At 36.0% G+C, this 18,090-nt stretch overlaps 1 protein-coding gene across 2 annotated transcripts in view; it reads left to right on the forward strand.

Moving 5' to 3' along the window:
* Nucleotides 1-18,090, forward strand: part of LOC126955277 (40S ribosomal protein S18-like) — a 142,301-nt gene that overhangs the window by 13,487 nt on the left and 110,724 nt on the right. The window contains exon 3 of one of the 2 annotated variants that reach the window (XR_007725865.1): nt 4,099-7,496. The exons of the other annotated variant lie outside the window; for it this stretch is intronic. The gene's annotated coding sequence lies outside the window, so the exon portion shown is untranslated. Of the gene's footprint in view, nt 1-4,098; nt 7,497-18,090 lie in introns of those variants that run through there. 2 annotated transcript variants of the gene reach the window in all.

Raw genomic sequence — 18,090 nt, forward strand, 5'->3', positions numbered from 1 at the left:
AGTGATATGCCTGCCTTGGCCTCCCAAAATATTGGAATTACAGGTGTGAGCCATCGTGCCCAGCCTCCATGTTTTAATAACATTATTTGCAATGCAAATTAACACATTTGTTTGAATTGAAAAATAAAGGCAGAATTTTTCTGGAGGGAAAGTACAATTTGGCTTACTGGTTTGCCAATATATGTAGTACACATGTTCCATAAATTGAGCTAAATATGAAGGACCACAGTTTTGATTTTATATAAATGTATAAAATTCAAGGGCAAAGTATAATGCAAATGTGAGTTCAAAGAAAAAATATCTGAAATTTTTAAATTAAAACATCTTTCTCATTAAAAAAGTCATGGGTATCAGATTGTTATGATATTCAGATTTCATTAAATACATTAAAAATAATAGTAATTTAAAGTGACAAAATAAAATATGTACTGAAATTATATCCTTTGCAACAATTATTTCAATTTACAATATTTTTAGAGAACTTAAAATGTATGTATGAGACATCTAAAAGTGTTCAAATATGCAAGCTATGTTTTGGAAAATTTTCAGTTTCTTTGAGTAATTCTTAGGGGAAAAAGTTTGAAGAATAGTTTAAAACACTCCAAACTCATAGTCTCTAGTTGCCTTAGTTACTACTATATTCCCAGTACCAATCACAGCCCCATGATTGAATGAGTGAATTAATGTGTTAAGTGCCCTGAATGGTATCATTGCATTTTACATACTTGCTGCCTAAAGAAAGGACAACCTGGCAGGCTGATGTTTTCCTACCTAGGTTAAGTAATTAGGTAGTAGGTAGAGAGCTGGGTCTTGATGTAAATGGGGAAAGGAAAGGGATACCTACAATCCTGACTCTCTTCCAGACAGCCCTGGATGGCTACGTTTACCTTTGGCAGACTCTAGATAATGAGAGTAAGATTAGGACCTAGACTTAAGAGAGCTCAACAAAGTGTTAAGATCCATACACAGCAATTACCTTGAATTCTACACACTTTCTTGGAGCATGTACTTCTTGCCTGGCACTCTGTGAGGCACTGGGCATGGAAAGATGAAGACGACACAGTACATGGGAAGTATACTTAAAGAAAGAGGTCTGATGAAGCAGGATAAATGCTGTAAGAGGAACATATCATGTTATAGGTTCAAGTACTGGAAACTGCAGTTATTTGACCACTTTGACCTACCAAAAACTGGTAACTCATATGGTTTAACCTACATGTTATATACAAATCCATGTGAAAGAATAATAAGTCTTGAGGAATTTATTAAGAAGGGCAAATGATGTGCAGTCGGTGGCATTTGAGCTGTACATTGGAAGATGAGTGGATGGATAGGTGGCAGGTGGGGCATTTGAGAGAACATAACCAACAAGAGCAAAAGTGGAGAGTAATGGAAGATGCACATGCCATCTAGAAAAGGACACTGAGTGTTCTTTGCGTTGAGATCTGGGAAATAAGATAAGAGTGGAAAGAGCCTCAGACGTATGTTAAGAGTGCTGCAGGCCCAAGAAGACACTGTTCCACAAGCAAAGGCAGGCTACCAAAACTTTTTTTAGAGGGAGTATTGTTAACAGATAAAAATTTTTAGAACGCCTTAGGTGGCTGCATGGGGAATGGGTTGCAGATAAGGAGATTGAAACTGGAGGCACTGAGATACTTAGCAGGTGGCTGCAATAGTTAAGGTGAATATAGTAGATGTATACGGGAGTTGAGGAGTGGGCATGTTTCTCTGATGTAATTGTCATAGTTTGGCCAATTATTAGGTTTGAGGGGTTAGTTGAAAGAGGTACAGGTTGAGGAGTGGTCGGGGGTGGGGGGAAAGAGTAAGCTAAGTGAAGATATCAGAGAGTAAGAGTAGGGTTTTGGTCTATGGATCTTGGTTTTTGTTGGTGTGCAGTTGATAGCTGAGGCCGTGAAAGTGTATGGGATTATCGGGCAAACTTACCTAGGGAGAGCAGGGAAATGGAATAAGGGCAAAAGGGCAGAGGGGGGAGTTAGGGATGAATCTGTACCTTGTACTTTGCCTCATTTTATCTCTGTCACAGCACTTGTTTACGTGAGTGTCCACTCTTCACAAGTTTGTGAAATCTCCAAAGATGGGTAGGAGCTAGATCTTATCCATTCTTTAGAATCCTCAAAGCTCCACTATACTCAAAAGGTAGCTACTTAAAGAAGTGCTTGCTGGATCATACTCTTATTTTCTAGGTTTTAGGCATTGTTCTAAGTGCCACGTAGGTGCCATTCCATTTCACACTTCATAATAGTTTTATAAATTGATGCTATTATTAGCCCCATTTTACAGATAAGGAAACTGAAGCATGAACTCATTCAAGGACACAATCAATAAGTAAGAGCCTGGATTTAAACTCAGACAGTCTAAAACTAGAGGCCACTGAGTACTAAAGTCTCTGCTATAGAATGAGTGGGATCAGAGGGACTTCTGTTTAGTACTTTGCAGCTTAGAATTGCTTTCATAAGCAATTCCAGTGTCCTCAAGGTAACTTTGTGAGATGGAGGGAGGGGGTAATACTATTATCTGTATTTGATTTGTGAGTAAATGAAAGCTAAAGTCAAGTATATTCATGAAGACACAACAGTAAGTGGCAAAATCACCACTGTCTTCCGAGTTACATTCCTGTGTTCTGTTCACCCCATCTTGTTTCCTGTGAATCCAGTTGTCTGCCCTATTGCTCAACAAGATAAAATGTCTGAGCTGGTGGCTGGAGGCTGGAGGAAGAATCTGGAGAGAGAGAGAGACTGTGGAAAAGGCATAGAAAGACCTTTGAACTAGCAGAACGTATTTCTTTGGGGGATGTAGGAACTTCATTCTAGTAAGACTACAAGATATCAAACTTACTTGTGAATTCTAACATAATCTCTTTCATTAATAATCAAGAATGTTTGAAATTTAGGTACAAACTGTGTATAGAAATGATTGGTTTGTTGGTTGTAAATGTAAACAGAGATAATTTACTAACTTGTTATTTCTTCTTCCTTGCTGAGGACATACTGTAACTTTTCCTTAGGCATGACATCAGAGGTCCCTGTACTGTCTAAAGGATTCAGTCTCTTTGGAGCCTTCTGTAGTTCATTTACTGTAGAGGATAAGATTTACCCTCTTCACTGGAGAATGGAAACAAGAATGATGGATTCTCAACTTCTATAGGCATTTGATTTACCTAATCCTCTACCACACATAGATTTTTTTTTTTTTTTTTTTTTGATGGCTAGTCTCTTAGCTAGGAGCAACTCACTAAAGATTTCAAAGGAACTGAAAATGAGATTGATAATAAGCTTTATACTTGTGTTCAGCTCATTTTAGTTCAGAAAAAAAATTCCCATGCATCTGACAGATACTGCCTTATTTGAAATTTAGAAATCTAAGGCAAGGTTGTCCTGCCATTTCTCTGCCATTACACAAGATTGGTTATCTTGCCAAGTTTCACTGTTGCTAATATAGACTCTGAAGCAACAAATATTACAAAGGATTTATAGAAGAGAAATCTCCTGTTTTGTAAGTTAAATGTAGACTTGTTTATTCATATGAATGGTGAAAGTATATTCTCTCTATGGCCAATATGTTTAGGCCCTGAACTTATAAAATAAGCAATGTTATAGAAATTAAAACAGAGATAACTACATTCTTGTTTAGGGAAGGATAGAAGGAAAGAAGAAAATTCAGTAATTCTTTCCTCTAATAGTCACATTTATAATATTAACAATTTATAATATAAACTATTAACATTCATGTCATTCTCTCCATGTGCAAGGCATTATTCTGAACATTCAGTACCCTTTTCAAATCCATGATAAATATTACTATTGTCTTCATTTCAAAGGCGAGTGAACTAAGGCACAGAGGTGTTAGGCAGCTTGCCTGAAACCACAGAGCTAATAGTAGAAACAGTATCCCAGAGTTCCTGCTCTTAATTTACTGTGCTGAAATTTTTGTGAGTCTCATAATTTTGTCTCCACTAAACTGGAGAAGACTTCCAAGAGGCGGCAACAGTTTAGAAAATCTTTGTTTTTTGTGAGGATTTGTGGTGTTTGGTTTTCTTATTTTTTGGTTTGTTTGTTTGTTTGTTTGTTTTTGAGACAGGGTCTTTCTCTGTCACCCGCGATGGAGTGCAGTGCTGTAGTCTCATCTCACTGCTGTCTCCGCCTTCCAGGCTCAAGTGATCCTGTCACCTCAGCCTCCTGAGTGAAGATCTTTGAAAGATGGGAGTTAATTTAATTAAGAATGGAAATCTAGAGAATTTCAGTGTTTGAAAGTAAACTTCTGATTCTAACCGAAATCCGGAACAGTGCTTCTTCATGAAGCAGAGATGTGATGCTGCATTAACTTTATGAGAAACTGGGCTGAGTGTCAGCATGGTTTTTCTGTTGATCTTATTGAAACCAGGGGCCACAAGTTTTCATTTATACATTCATGCTCATTGTTGGTGTCCTTCCTCTAGGTCATATACTCTACAAATGGATGTTGTTTCTTTTTTCCTTCCCTCCCTTCCTTCCATTCTCTAAGTCAATGAAATCAGTTAAATGAGCCAGGCTCTGTGTCAGGGGCTGATGCATAAATAAATAAATAAATAAATAAATAAATAAGACAAGTGCTCTGGCCTTTAAGGAGGCTCAATGATGGTTGTTTGTTTTGTTTTGTTTTGTTTTGAGACAGAGTCTTGCTCTATCACCCAGACTAGAGTGCAGTGGTGTGATCTCGGCTCACTGCAAGCTCCGCCTCCTGAGTTCACGCCATTCTCCTGCCTCAGCCTTCCAAGTAGCTGGGATTACAGGTGCCCACCACCACACCCGGCTAACTTTTTGTATTTTTTAGTAGAGACGGGGTTTCACGGTGTTAGTCAGGATGGTCTCTATCTCCTGACCTCATGATCCGGCCGCCTAGGCCTCCCAAAGTGCTGGATTACAGGCGTGAGCCACCGTGCCCGGCCTCAATGATGGTTTTAAATGGCCCTCTGTTCATGGTGTAAGCAGCTAAAAAAGAGGGAATTGTTACTTCAACCTGGGGCATTGGGGAAAGGCTTCAATGGAAAAGCTTAGTACTTGAGTTGAATCTTAAAAGATGTGTAGGTTGGGGGTGAGATGGTCAGAGGGAAATAGGAAGAACATTCTAGGAAGAGGTGTCGGCAAGAATAGCCAAGCCTTGGAGGAGACAAATAGTAGGACATGTTATGGAAAGGGAAGAGGGTGTTGCCTAGATGGAGCAAGGGGGTGAGGTGAGGCCGTTTGAGCAAGGCTAGAGAAGTAGGGGAAGTCAAACCAGTCGAGACAGAGGGATTCATCACTGAAAATTCACTTCCAGGACCTGCACCTAACACAGGATCTGTATATGGTTATAATTTGAACATTCCCAGCAGTTTGTCGTGTAATATCTGGGATTCAGGGCTTCAGGGATGCTGGATACTTTTACTAACATATTCTATGGTGTTTTATATAGGTCCTGGCAAGATTAACATATTGTTTTCTATGATGACAAATAGCTAATATGAAATGAGGATTAGTTTGATCTTTCATATAAGGTCTAGAGAATGTTTCTTCACAGTTACCCCAGACCTTTGGTATAGCATCTGTTTTTCAGTTCTAATGCAAAAGTATGTTACTCAGATTGAATATTAATGACTAGTAATATTCATTCCAAGTACCTATTTTCATCAAATTTCTTTTTTTAACTTTTAAGTTCAGGAGTACATGTGCAGGTTTGTTACATAGGTTAACTCGTGTCATGGGGGTTTGTTGTACAAATTATTTCATAGGTATTAAGCCTAGTACCTATTAGTTATTTTTCCTGATCTTCTCCCTCCTCTCACCCTCCACTCTCCAGTAGGTCCAGGGGTCTGTTGTTCCCCTCTCTGTGTCCATGTGTTCTCATCATTTAGCTCCCACCTATAAGTGAAGATATGTGGCATTTGGTTTTCTCTGCCTGCGTTAGTTTGCTAAGGATAATGGCCTCTAGCTCCATCCATGTTCCTGCAAAGGACATGATCTTGTTTTTTTATGGCTGCATAGTATTTCATGGTGTGTATGTACCACATGTTCTTCAGTCTACCATTGATGGGCAGTTAGGTTGATTCCATGTCTTTGTTGTTGTGAATAGTGCTACAGGGAACATACACGTGCATGTGCCTTTATGATAGAACGACTTACATTCTTTGGGTGTACACCCAGTAATGGGATTTCTGGGTCTAATGGTAGTTCTGTTTTTAGCTCTTTGAGGAATTGCCACACTGCTTTCTGCAGTGTTTGAACCTAATTTACATTCCCAGCAACAGTTCCATCAAATTTCCCAAAATAATAAATATGTAATACCTGTGATATGCCAGACAATATTACACACATTTTACTAACAACACAATGAGAGATAGGCATCTTCATTATCCCTAGTTGATAAATGAGGAAACAGTAGTTGAGTAACTTGCCCAAAGTTATAAGCTAGTGAATGTTGGAGATGGTAATTGTGCGCAGGCAACTTACTCCAGAGATGTAAGCCCTGATTATCATTTATCTACTCTTCCAATTTATATATTTTTTTCAAACTAAATCACTGGACAGATTTTTAAATTCTTTTGACCACTTGTTTAATTGACATGACACAATATTATATGAATATAATTCACATACACAAACATTACATGCCCATATATGATATGTGATAGTTATTATAGATCAGTAGTTCTCAACCCTGGATATAGATTGAAATCATAAAGTGAGGGAGATTTTTTTTTGTTTGTTTCAGTTTGTTTTGAGACGAGGTCTTATGCTGTTGCCCAGGCTGGAGTGCAGTGGCATGAACAAGGCTCATTGCAGCCTCCATCTCCTGGGCTCAAGCCATCCTCCTGCCTCAGCCTCCCAAGTAGCTGGGACTTTAGGTGCACTCCACCATGCCTGGCTAATTTTTAAAATTTTTTGTACAGACAAGGCCTCACCTTGTTGCCCAAGCTGGTCTCGACTTTGGGGCTCAAGCAGTCCTCCTGCCTTGGCCTCCCAAAGCGCTGAGATTACAGGTGTGAGCCACTGCACCTGGCCCATGTGATGAATTTTTTTAAAAACTGTTATTGGCTTAAGCCCCACCTCCAGAGATTCGGATGTAATTGCTTTAGGTGAAGCCTGGACATCAACATTTTAAAAACTCCCCAGGTGATTCTAATATTCATCTGGGGTTGAGAACCACTGTACAGACCAATCATTTATGGTTTACTTCAGGCACTGTACTATACATTTTACACACATTAATTGTCATTTCACGTGACGACATGATTAGATATGGTATAATTATTGGTGTTTTACGGATGTGGAAATTGGGGAACCAAGGGGTTATATAATTTGCCCAAGTTCACACAGCTAGTAAATTGCAGAGACAATGTATAGGGTAAAACTGCATTTTCTTAGTTGTAACTACCATGCATAAAAATCAACCTGTGTCATAAATTAATTTATCAGCATTCTGGAATATATATGTTTGTATGTACATGCTAAAACTCTTAAAATCTGAATAATTTAACCAATTTTCCATTTGGTCTGTTAAAAATACCTTTGAAACTAAATTATATATCTATTTCTATTATATACAATACAATATATATTTTATATTATGTAATATATTGTTATATATGCCGTCTATTTCTAATATTAACCTTTTCATTTCATCTTTTCTACTTCTACATATGAATATGTAAAACATTCTAAATAAGCTTTCAAATACATGAGTAACTTTTAACAACTACTGGTTGTTTATATTTCTATTGAGAAGAAAATAATATAAAAGCCATATTATCCTTAGTGAAAAAATCTTAGGTTACCCTTTGTGAAGAATGTCCTAACCACAAGCAGCATCCAACAGCTAATATTTGAGCACATGTTTGCTACTATGCCAAGTACACTGTCTACTACTTTCTATGTATTATTTCATTTAATATATTCAATGCATTAACTCACCTCACCTCCCCTCTGTATTTAAAACTTCCACGTTTGCTTATCTAGCTCAGGGACTCCCTTCTGAGGTATGAGCTGCTTATTCGACTACCTACTTGATGTCTTCCCTCAGATGTTTGAGAGGTACCACAAATATAACGTGTCCAAAATGAAGCTCTCAATTTTCCTCCATTTATTTTTTGTTTCCTCAGTCTTTTCCATCTCAGTAAATGGCTCACCATCTACCCAGTGGCTTCATGCCAGAGAGCTAGGACACATCTTACATTTTTTTTCTTAGCTTCCAAAATGATCTTGTCGGTTTCATCTCCAAAGTGTATCTCAAATCCATCCATTTCTTTCTATTGCCACTGCCGCCACTGTAGTCCCATCCATCAATATCTCTTGACAGAACCTTATTATAACCTCCTAACTGGTTCTCTTGTTTCCACTGTTGTTCTCTTATAATCCATTCTTTACCCAGTAGCCCGTGTTGCATCCAATTCATCCTTTTTTTTAAAAGTCATCCAGTGGTTTATTTGGTCTAGTCTACAAGGCCCTGTGTCTTCTACCATCAACTTGAGACCACTCAACCTCTCACGCAGCATGCTCAACTATTCTGGTTGTTCAGTTCTTCAGACACTCCAAACTTTGCTCTGACTTAGAGTTTCTGGGCTTGCTGCTGTCTTGGCCCAGCTGACTCTTCTTCCAACTGCGTGGCTGACTCCTCATCTTTCAGATTTCATCTAAGATTTATTTCCTCCTAGAGACCTTCATGGGCTGTAATCTCTAAAGTGTCCTCCTTTTCAGGCCATCTTTTATTTCCTCAGAAGTATTGCTCACCAATATGTAAGATTTAATTCATTTATTTATTTTATTTTCTGTTTCATTTGAATATGAGATCCACGGTACACTCAGATATGCACTGTTTGACTTATTCCCAGCTAGTTACTTAGCATGTAGCACAAAATATGCTCACAATAGAAGATAGTTTAGTTCTATGTTAAATGAATATAAATGTCATGAATCTTTAATATGCAATAAAAACATAATAATCTCTCCCTGAGATTTTAAGAGAAAAAGTTATACTAATGGTTCCCAAACTCTATTTTATGTAGTAATAAAATAAGAGGGAAAAAAAGGAAGAGCGAAAATTATGTTGTGAAGATTCTGCTATTGTTGTTAAGTAAGTTTAGTTATAAACAAGAAAATCGCCATACTTTCTATGTCTACCATCATGGTACCAGACAGAATGGTGGAGAGCTAAAAGCATTCTAGGCCAAAGACTGCATCTATAAAGGCACAAAAATGGAGATAGTATGGTGGCTTGGAGTAAAATCAGTAAGAATAGTTGGAAGAAAGTGACCAATAACAAGTTTGAAGAAGTTAACAGGTTTAGATGATGGAGAGTTTTATATACATGAGAAAGCATTTGGACTTAACTCTATAGGGAGTGTGAAGTTCTATATAAAACAGCTTTCAATGGGAAAATGATGTGGTACAATTTGTATTGAAAAATTATTTTGTGGCCAATATGGCAAATGGTTTGGAGGGAGATGAGATACAAATCAGAGAATCCAGTCAGAAGGCTGTTGGTATAACCCAAGAGTGAGATGGTAGGTCAGGCTTGAAATGAGGAGATGGCATTGAGGATGAAGGTGAAGAAACTGGTCTTTGTTATTAGCAAAATCGCAAAAATTCTTGAAATGATTGCCATGAGGTTCCAATTGACTACTGTTTCCAGTTCTGGCTTTTATCTTCTACCTATGAGATTTCAAATGAATTTCCATGTTGCATACGAGTTGGCCTCATATCTTCCTTTTTTTTTTTTTTTTGCAAATGTATCTTAAAGAAAACCATTACACTATAGAACATTCATTGTGAGGATTTAAAGAAGAAATGGATGTGAAAGCACTTTTAAAGTACTATACAAATGGAAGCTATTTTTATTACCAGTAGGTCAATTTAGTTTACAAAGAGAAAAATCACTTTCTATCATATAAGCTCTGGTAAGCAAAGTCCCTAGGCAAAATGAATCATTCTTATAACCATAGCACTTTTTTGTACTTCTATCATAACACCTCCATTAAGTATAAATTATTTATGCATTGGTTTTTTTCATAATGTATAAATTCTTTGGAGGCAGAGACAGAAGAGTCTTATGAATCATGCATCCTGGTTTGTGGTAGACAGTAAATGGTCAGCAAATGTTAATTGCATGCATGAATGAATGATTAATTCACAGGAAAGGATAAAGTCAGGTAGCAGGGAGCTGGTACAGACATCAGAGATTAAATAAATAATAGGGCAAACATATTAAAGTGAAAAGATTTAGTGTTATTAATGATCATATATTCAATTTTAGTTTATAAGATATGTATAGTGTGTATAGTATATATACTGGTATATATGTGTGTGTGTGTGTGTATATATCTTGTAGACTGTACTACAAGACTATATGCCAAAATACTGTATCAACTTGCTGTATATAAAGTTATTTTGTAATGCTGATAATTAAAAATCCTTTTGCGATATTTGTTTATCCATTCATTCGGCAAATCTGTTTCCAATGCCTGATAAGTACAAAGCACTGTGTGGACATGTTCCTATTCTCAAGAGGTTTGTTATGCAGTAGGACGGAGAGGAAGGCCTGCTCTCTGCCAAACATTCTCCTAGGAGTTTTGCACAATCCGTTGAGTATTCTTTATATTTTTAACAGCTCTGAGAGGTAAGCATTATTACACCCATATTACAAATAAGAAACCTCAACACATGGACACAGGGAGGGGAACATCACACACTGGGGCCTGTCGGGGGTTTGGGGGCTAGGGGAGGGATAGCATTAGGAGAAATACCTAAGATAGATGACGAGTTGATGAAGCAAGCCACCATGGCACGTTTATACCTGTGTAACAAACCTGCATGTTCTGCACATGTATCGTAGAACTTTAAGTATAATAAAAAATAATAAAATAAAATAAAATAAGAAACCTCAGCTAAGAGAATATTATTAATTTAGCTGAGACCACAGAGCTAGGAAGAGGCAGAGGCAGGTCGATTGATAACAAGGAAGAACATCAAGGCTTATTTCTTTTTCAGAGTCTGGATCCATTGCAGCAATTTTGAAATTAACAAATAGTAAGGGAAGGCCAACAAGGACAGATGTATAAAAGTAATGAATCATAACGAGAGCTTCATCCTCATGGAATTACTGGTTTAGTAGAACAATTTAGGAAAATGAATACAATCATAAGGTGGATCTTAACCAAAGATGGTCAGATCATTGGGGGAAAAGCTCTCGGAAAATGAGCAGCATCTAGGTGTCATATGAAAGTGTTCTGGGCTTGGAGGGCCAGAAGATCACTGTTTACGACATCACTGCAGTTCTAGTTGTGTGCTGGTGGGAAAGACACTGAAATTTCTTGACCTCACTGCCCTAATTTGTTAAATATAAGAAATAATAGAGCTTTCTACCTTATTTTAAGAATTAATGAGTGGAAGTATGGGAAAGCAGTTTCTAAAATGCATTACAAATTTATGATTAAGAAAACCAATTTTACAGAAACAAATTTTTGGTGTAAGAGCCATCAAATAAGAGAAAGCATAAAGAAGTGAGTTGTACATTCTTATCCCTAGTAACATGGTGTCTGTTACAGAGTAAGTGCTTAATAAATACTTTTTGAGCTTAGCTCCTAAATGACTGAAAGACACAAGAGAAAATCAGATTCTCTCTCTTCAAGTGAGTGGGAAGACATGTTACATCCAACTTCTTGTAACCTATTCCAGACACCAAACAGTTGTCAATAAATATTACTTATAATCTAAAATGCTGATTAAATTGGGTCTTCTTTGTCAATTTGATTGATTGAGATGCATATGTACGTATGTGTTGCAGAGATGCATGTACATGACTGTGTGTATGTGTCTAAAAGAATATACTTGGGAGTTCTGGTGAACTGTCCTCATATTTGTTTGGTTCTGTTAAGTATCTAATTCCTTTCTATTGGTGAGGGTTGGAAGCATGTAGCACAAATTGGGGTCTAGAGTAGTACCATATATTTTCCATGGATACTTATATTCAGCAGATATTATAGATATTCATTAAAGGGATAAAGCTTAAGCCTGGTAATGCTATACACTAGCCAGAGAGAGAATTTATTTGAGGAAGGCTGGTTTACTTAGCACCATCAAACCACCTATTCATAGTTATCAATCTGCCTACCAAAAATACCTTTAAATTAGATAGGTGACTATACATACACATGCCTTTGCTAAGAATGTGGCCAATACTCACCTACAAATCTTAATATTGTAAGGAATAACAATAAGATTACTAAACATACAAAATCTTTATTCTACTTTAACATTTCATTCAATGTCATTTAAATGTGTTTTTATAAGATGTTATTAAGAATAAATGTTTAGAACCTCTGCCTCCTTGAAGATAGAGTAGATTATTTGCCCCTCTTCCTTCCACTAAGGACAACAAATAACCCTGAATATTATATACAAAACAAAAATCTAAAAGTCCAAAAGGTAAAGAAAAGAAGGATAACCATCTAGGCATCTTGGAACCCAAGGGACAGTAAGGCCCTTTGATTTCCTTTTTGCCTTGTATATCCCAGAATTGGAGGTGGAGAATCTAGAACTCTGTAAGTGCTAACATGTTCAAACAAACAAACAAACAAACAAACAAAGCCCAAACAAAAGTCTGCTCTATGTAAAAAAAAAAAAAAAAAAAAAAAAAAAAGGTGAAGGGGCAGTCTAGCAGCACAGAAACTTTAGATGATAACCATCCTATTCCGGCCAAATAACGACAGAAAAAAAAAAAAAATGTGACCCGGCTATCAGCTATGCCAGTAAAGACCAAGTGGGTAGCCTAGAGCTCCACTCTTGCTAGGCTGTAACAAAGTGTTTCCCCCAACACCCTAAACATACCTGGATGTGTTAGATGGTGCTGGATGGTGTTAGAGGAGGCCAAATAGAAAGCTAGTACTTTCATTCTTGCTGAGAAGTAATGAAGACCCCCCACTCACAATGTCAGTGGAGACCACATGTGAACCTGGACTTCCACCTGCACCCTGCAGTAATTAGGTTCTACTCCCTCCCGCTACTGAGTCGACATCAGAAGATACCTAATGGAGAGTCTGGATTTTTGCTAGTGTTCAGTGGTAATGAGGCCATACAATCCCTGTGGTGGACATGTGGGGAGCAGTAATGAGTCATTTGCACTTTTATCCAGGGTGGTATCAGGTGAGGGGTAGTGGGGAACTGAGACCCCCACTTCCTCTCAGTAGTAACATAGAGCCCCCTGTTCTCAGGTATCAACAGGGGCCAAGTGAGGAACCTGGACTTCTATCTCTACCTGGAAGTAATGAGTCAATATCCCTGTCTGCTGTTGTCAGAGTGATATCATCGATAGCTAACAAAAGTATAAGGTTAAAATGAAATCTGGAGTTTCTTAACAAAATACCCAAAATGTCCAGGTTCCAGTAAAAATGATTCATCAAACCAAGAACCAGGACAATCTCTCTTGAATGAACAGTAACAATGAATGCCGACACTGAGATGACAGAGATGTTAACATTTGAGGAGTTTTCAACCATTATTTTTTCAGCTCTCCCTTTTTTCTCCTTCCCATATTCCGATGACATGAATGTTAGAGCTTTTATTTTAGTCAGAAAGGTCCCCAAGTCTCTCTTTTTTTCAGTATCTTAAGATTGCATAATTTTCATTGTTCTCTCTTTCAGTGTACTGATTATCTTTCCTGTCCCATTTATCTGAAAAAGAAAGTTAAAGCAGCTATTATAAAAGATGCTTCAGTGAGCAATTATAACATGCTTGAAACAAATGAAAATAAAAAGTCTCAGCAAAGAAGTAGAAGCTGTAAAGTCAGATTTTAGAACAGAAAATGCAATAACAAAAAAATTCAGTAGATGGATTCAACAGCTGAATGGAGGGAACAGAGAAAAGAATCAGTAAACTGAAAGAAAGAATAATAGAAATTATCCAATCTGAACAATAGAAAATAAACTTGGAAATTGAACAGATACTCAGGACTTATGTGACTATGTCAAAAGATCTAATATTCATGTCACAAGACTACTGGAACCAACAGGATGTAATCAATATTTACAGAACACTCAATCAACAGCAGAATACACATTTTTTTAAGCACCTATGGAACATATACCAAGTTAAATCATATTCTGAGTCATAAAAAGAACAACAACAAACTTATAACAATTAAAATCATCCAGAGCATGTTGTCTGACTACAGTGAAATCGAACTAGAAATTATTTTTAAAAATAACAGTAAAACCTCCAATCACTTAAAAACTAGACAACTTACTTCTAAATAACCTTTGAGTCAAAGAAGAACTCTCAAGGGAAATAAAAAAATACATTGAACTGAATGAAAATGAAAATAATACATGTCAGAATTTGTGGAATGCAGCTAAAGCAGTACTGAGAGAAAAATTTATAGCACTAAATGCTTACATTGGAACACAGGACACATTTCAAATTAATAGTCTTAGCTTCCACCTCAAGAAACTGAAAGAAGAATAAATAAAGCAGGCAGAAGAAAGGAAATGATAAAGATAAGAGTAGAAATTAACAAAATTAGAAATAGAGAAAAACAGCTGGTTCTTGCAAATTTCTAGTAAGAGTGACAAAGAAAAAAAAAAGAGAAAAGGCAATTTACCAATATAAAAAAATGAAACAACTGATATAACCACAAACCCTGAAGACATTAGATAATAGGTGAATATACGAACAACTCCACATACAAACATTTGATAACACATAAAATGGATCAATTCTTCAGAAAGCAAACTCTCAACACACTCAATAAGAAATAGATAATTTTTATAGCCCAGCAACTCATAAAAATTGAATTTGTAACTTTAAAACTCTTTGATCCCCACCCAAATCTCATTGAATTGTAGTCCCTAATGTTGGGGGAGGAACCGGGTAGGAATTAATTAGATCATGGGGAAGGAAGGATTTCCTTGCTGTTGTCATGATAGTGAGTTCTCATGAGATCTGGTTGTTTGAAAATGTGTAGCACTTCCCCCTTCTCTCGCTCTCTGTTCCTCCTGCTCCTACATGTGAAGGTGTGTTTGCTTCCCCTTGCCTTCCACCATAATTGTAAGTTTCCTTAAGTCTTCAAGCCATGCATCCTGTACAGCCTATGGAATTGTGAGTCAAACCTCTTTTCTTCATAAATTACCAGTCTCAGGAAGTTCTTTATAGCAGTGTGAGAATAGACTAATACATCCAGTCCCAGATGATTTTACGGAAGAATTCTACCAAATATTTGAAGAACAACTAATACCAATTCAGCACAGTCTAGTCTCTCTAGAAAACAAACTAGAACTACTTCCTAATTAAATGTATGAAGCTAATGGTATTCTGAAATGAAAACTCAAAAGAAGTACAGAATAAAGAAAACTATAGGTAAATATCCCTCATGAATATAAACAGAAAAAATATTTTATAAAACATTAACAAATATATTTCAATAATATATAAAAATAATTATACTTCATGACCAAAATAGATTTATTCCAAGGATGCAAGTCTGGTTCAATATAGAAAAACTAGCCAGTGTAACCCACCATATTACCAGAGGAAAGAAAGAAAAAAACCACACAATCATGTTAGTTGATGCAAAGAAAACAGAATAAAACAAAACATTTGACAGAATTCAGTGTGTATTTATTATAAAATCTATCATAAAAAATAGAAATACAGGATAACTTTCTCAGCTTGAGTAAAAAATTATAAAATATCTACAGCTTAGCATTATACTTAGTGATGAATTACTGAATGCTTTCCCCTTAAATTGAGAAAAATACATGATGTCAGCTTTCATCATTCTTATTTTACATAATGCTGAAGTTCTTTCTAGTTGTTGCAATTAAGGCAAGCAAAGAAAAAGACATACACATCAAAAAGGAAGAAATACTACTTTCACTATTTGTAGAAGACATGGTTGTCTACATAGAAAATCTGAAAGAATGTGTTATAAAAACTCTCCCAGAACTCATAAGTAAGTTCAGAAAGATCACCGGATACCAGATAAACATGCAAAAACTAATTGCATTTCTATATGCTAGCAGTGAAAACATGGACATCAAAATTAAAAGTATGATACCATTTACAATTGCTCCAAAAATTAAATACTGAGGTGTAAATATAAAAAATATGTACAGGAATTACAAGCTGAAAACTACAAACTACTGATGGAAGAAATCAAAGAATTTCTAAATAAATGAAGAGGTGTACTATGTTTATGGATTGGAAGACTCAACATAATAAAAATGTCAATTCTCCCCAGACTGATAAACAGATTTAATAAGATTCTCATCAAAATTCCAGCTATATTTTTTGTACATGTAGACGAGATTATTCTAACAGTAGTATGGAAAGGCAAGGGAACTAGAATAGCTAAAACAATTGTGAAAAAGAATGTAGTGTGAGGAGTCACTCTGCCCAAGTTCAAGACTTATTTAGCTATAGTAACCAAGACCGCATGTTATTGGCGGAAGGATAGACATATAGATGAAAAGGACATAAAGAGAATGAATACAAAGGGACTACATAAATATGCCCAACTGATTTTTATTATTTTTAAATTTTTAATTAAATTTTTTTTGTAGTTGAGATGTTTGCGTTCCTTGTATATTCTGAATATTAATCCCTTGTAGGATAAATAGTGTGCAAATGTTTTCTCTCATTAGACTGTAGCTTGTCTTTTCACTCTGCTCATTATTTCCTTTGCTGGGCAGAAGGTTTTTAGTTTGATTTCATCCCATCTGTCTATTTTTGTTTTTGTTGCCTGTGCTTTTCAGGTTTTATTCATAAAATATTTTCTCAAACCAATTTTCTGAAGCATTTCTCTGTTCTACTTAATAGTTTTATTATATTGGGTCTTACATTTAGTTCAAAGTGGGGGTCTAGTTTCATTCTTCTGCATATGGATATCCAATTTCCCTAGCACCATTTATTGAAGAGATTGGCCTTTCCCCAGTGTATGGTCTTGGCAATTTTTGACAAAGATAGAAAAGCAATTCATAGGAGGAATTACAACTTTTTCAACAAATGGTGCTAGAGTAATTGTAATTTATAGGCAATAAAAATGAACATAAACCTAAACTTCACATGTTATACAAAAATGTAAAATGCATTATGTATTTAAACATAAAACATAGAACTGTTAATCTTTTAGAAGAGAACATAGGAGAGAAGCTCTGTGACCTAGTCTTGCATGAAGGGTTCTTAAATATAACATTATTAGTAAGATTCATAAAAGATGAAAATGAATAAATTGGACTTCACTGAAATTAAAAACTTTTGCCTTCAGAATAACACTGCTAAGGGAATGAACAGACAAGATAGAAGCTGGAGACACAATATTTGGAAACCACTTCCCTGACAAAGGGGTAGCATATAAAATACATAAAGAACTCTCAAAACAAACAGCCTGATTAGCAAATGGCAAAAAAATTAAAGCCATGATGAGTTATCACTACATACCTATCAGAATGGCACAAATAAAAATTACGACAATACCAAATACTGTTAAGAATGTGAAGAGAGTGGATCTCATTTTGTTGCTGGTGGTATGTAAAGGGGCACAGTCACTCTTGAAAACAGGTTGGCAATTTCTTTATAAACTAAATATGCAGCTATCATATCATTCAGCAATTCCACTTTGAGGGATTTATTCAGGGAAATGAAAACTTATTTTTATAGAACTTGTACATAAATATTCAAAGAAGTTTTATTTATAATAGGCAGAACTGGAAGCAATCCAGATGTCTTTTAATAGATGAATGGTTAAACAAACTGTGATATGTCAATGTTTATTCATGATCTATTTGGTGTCACAGGACTCAACCAGGTGCTTAAATACATTTGTGACTTAAATTTCATAATGTAAATATTATTATCCTAATTTTGTAGATTAGAAATTTGAGTTTAAGGGAGTTTAATAGCTTAGCCAATGTCATTCAGGGCAAAGGCTAGAATTTTCAACCTGAGTTCATGGTATTCCAAAACCCATTTATATCCCACCACAGGAAGCTGCCACGAAAATTAGGTGAGGGACTATGTGTGCTTGTTATTCTTTGTAATCGAGAAGGATATAACTAATCATGTTATA

This window comes from Macaca thibetana, chromosome 5, assembly GCF_024542745.1.
Source record: "Macaca thibetana thibetana isolate TM-01 chromosome 5, ASM2454274v1, whole genome shotgun sequence".
In the NCBI taxonomy this organism is placed as follows: Eukaryota; Metazoa; Chordata; class Mammalia; order Primates; family Cercopithecidae; genus Macaca; species Macaca thibetana.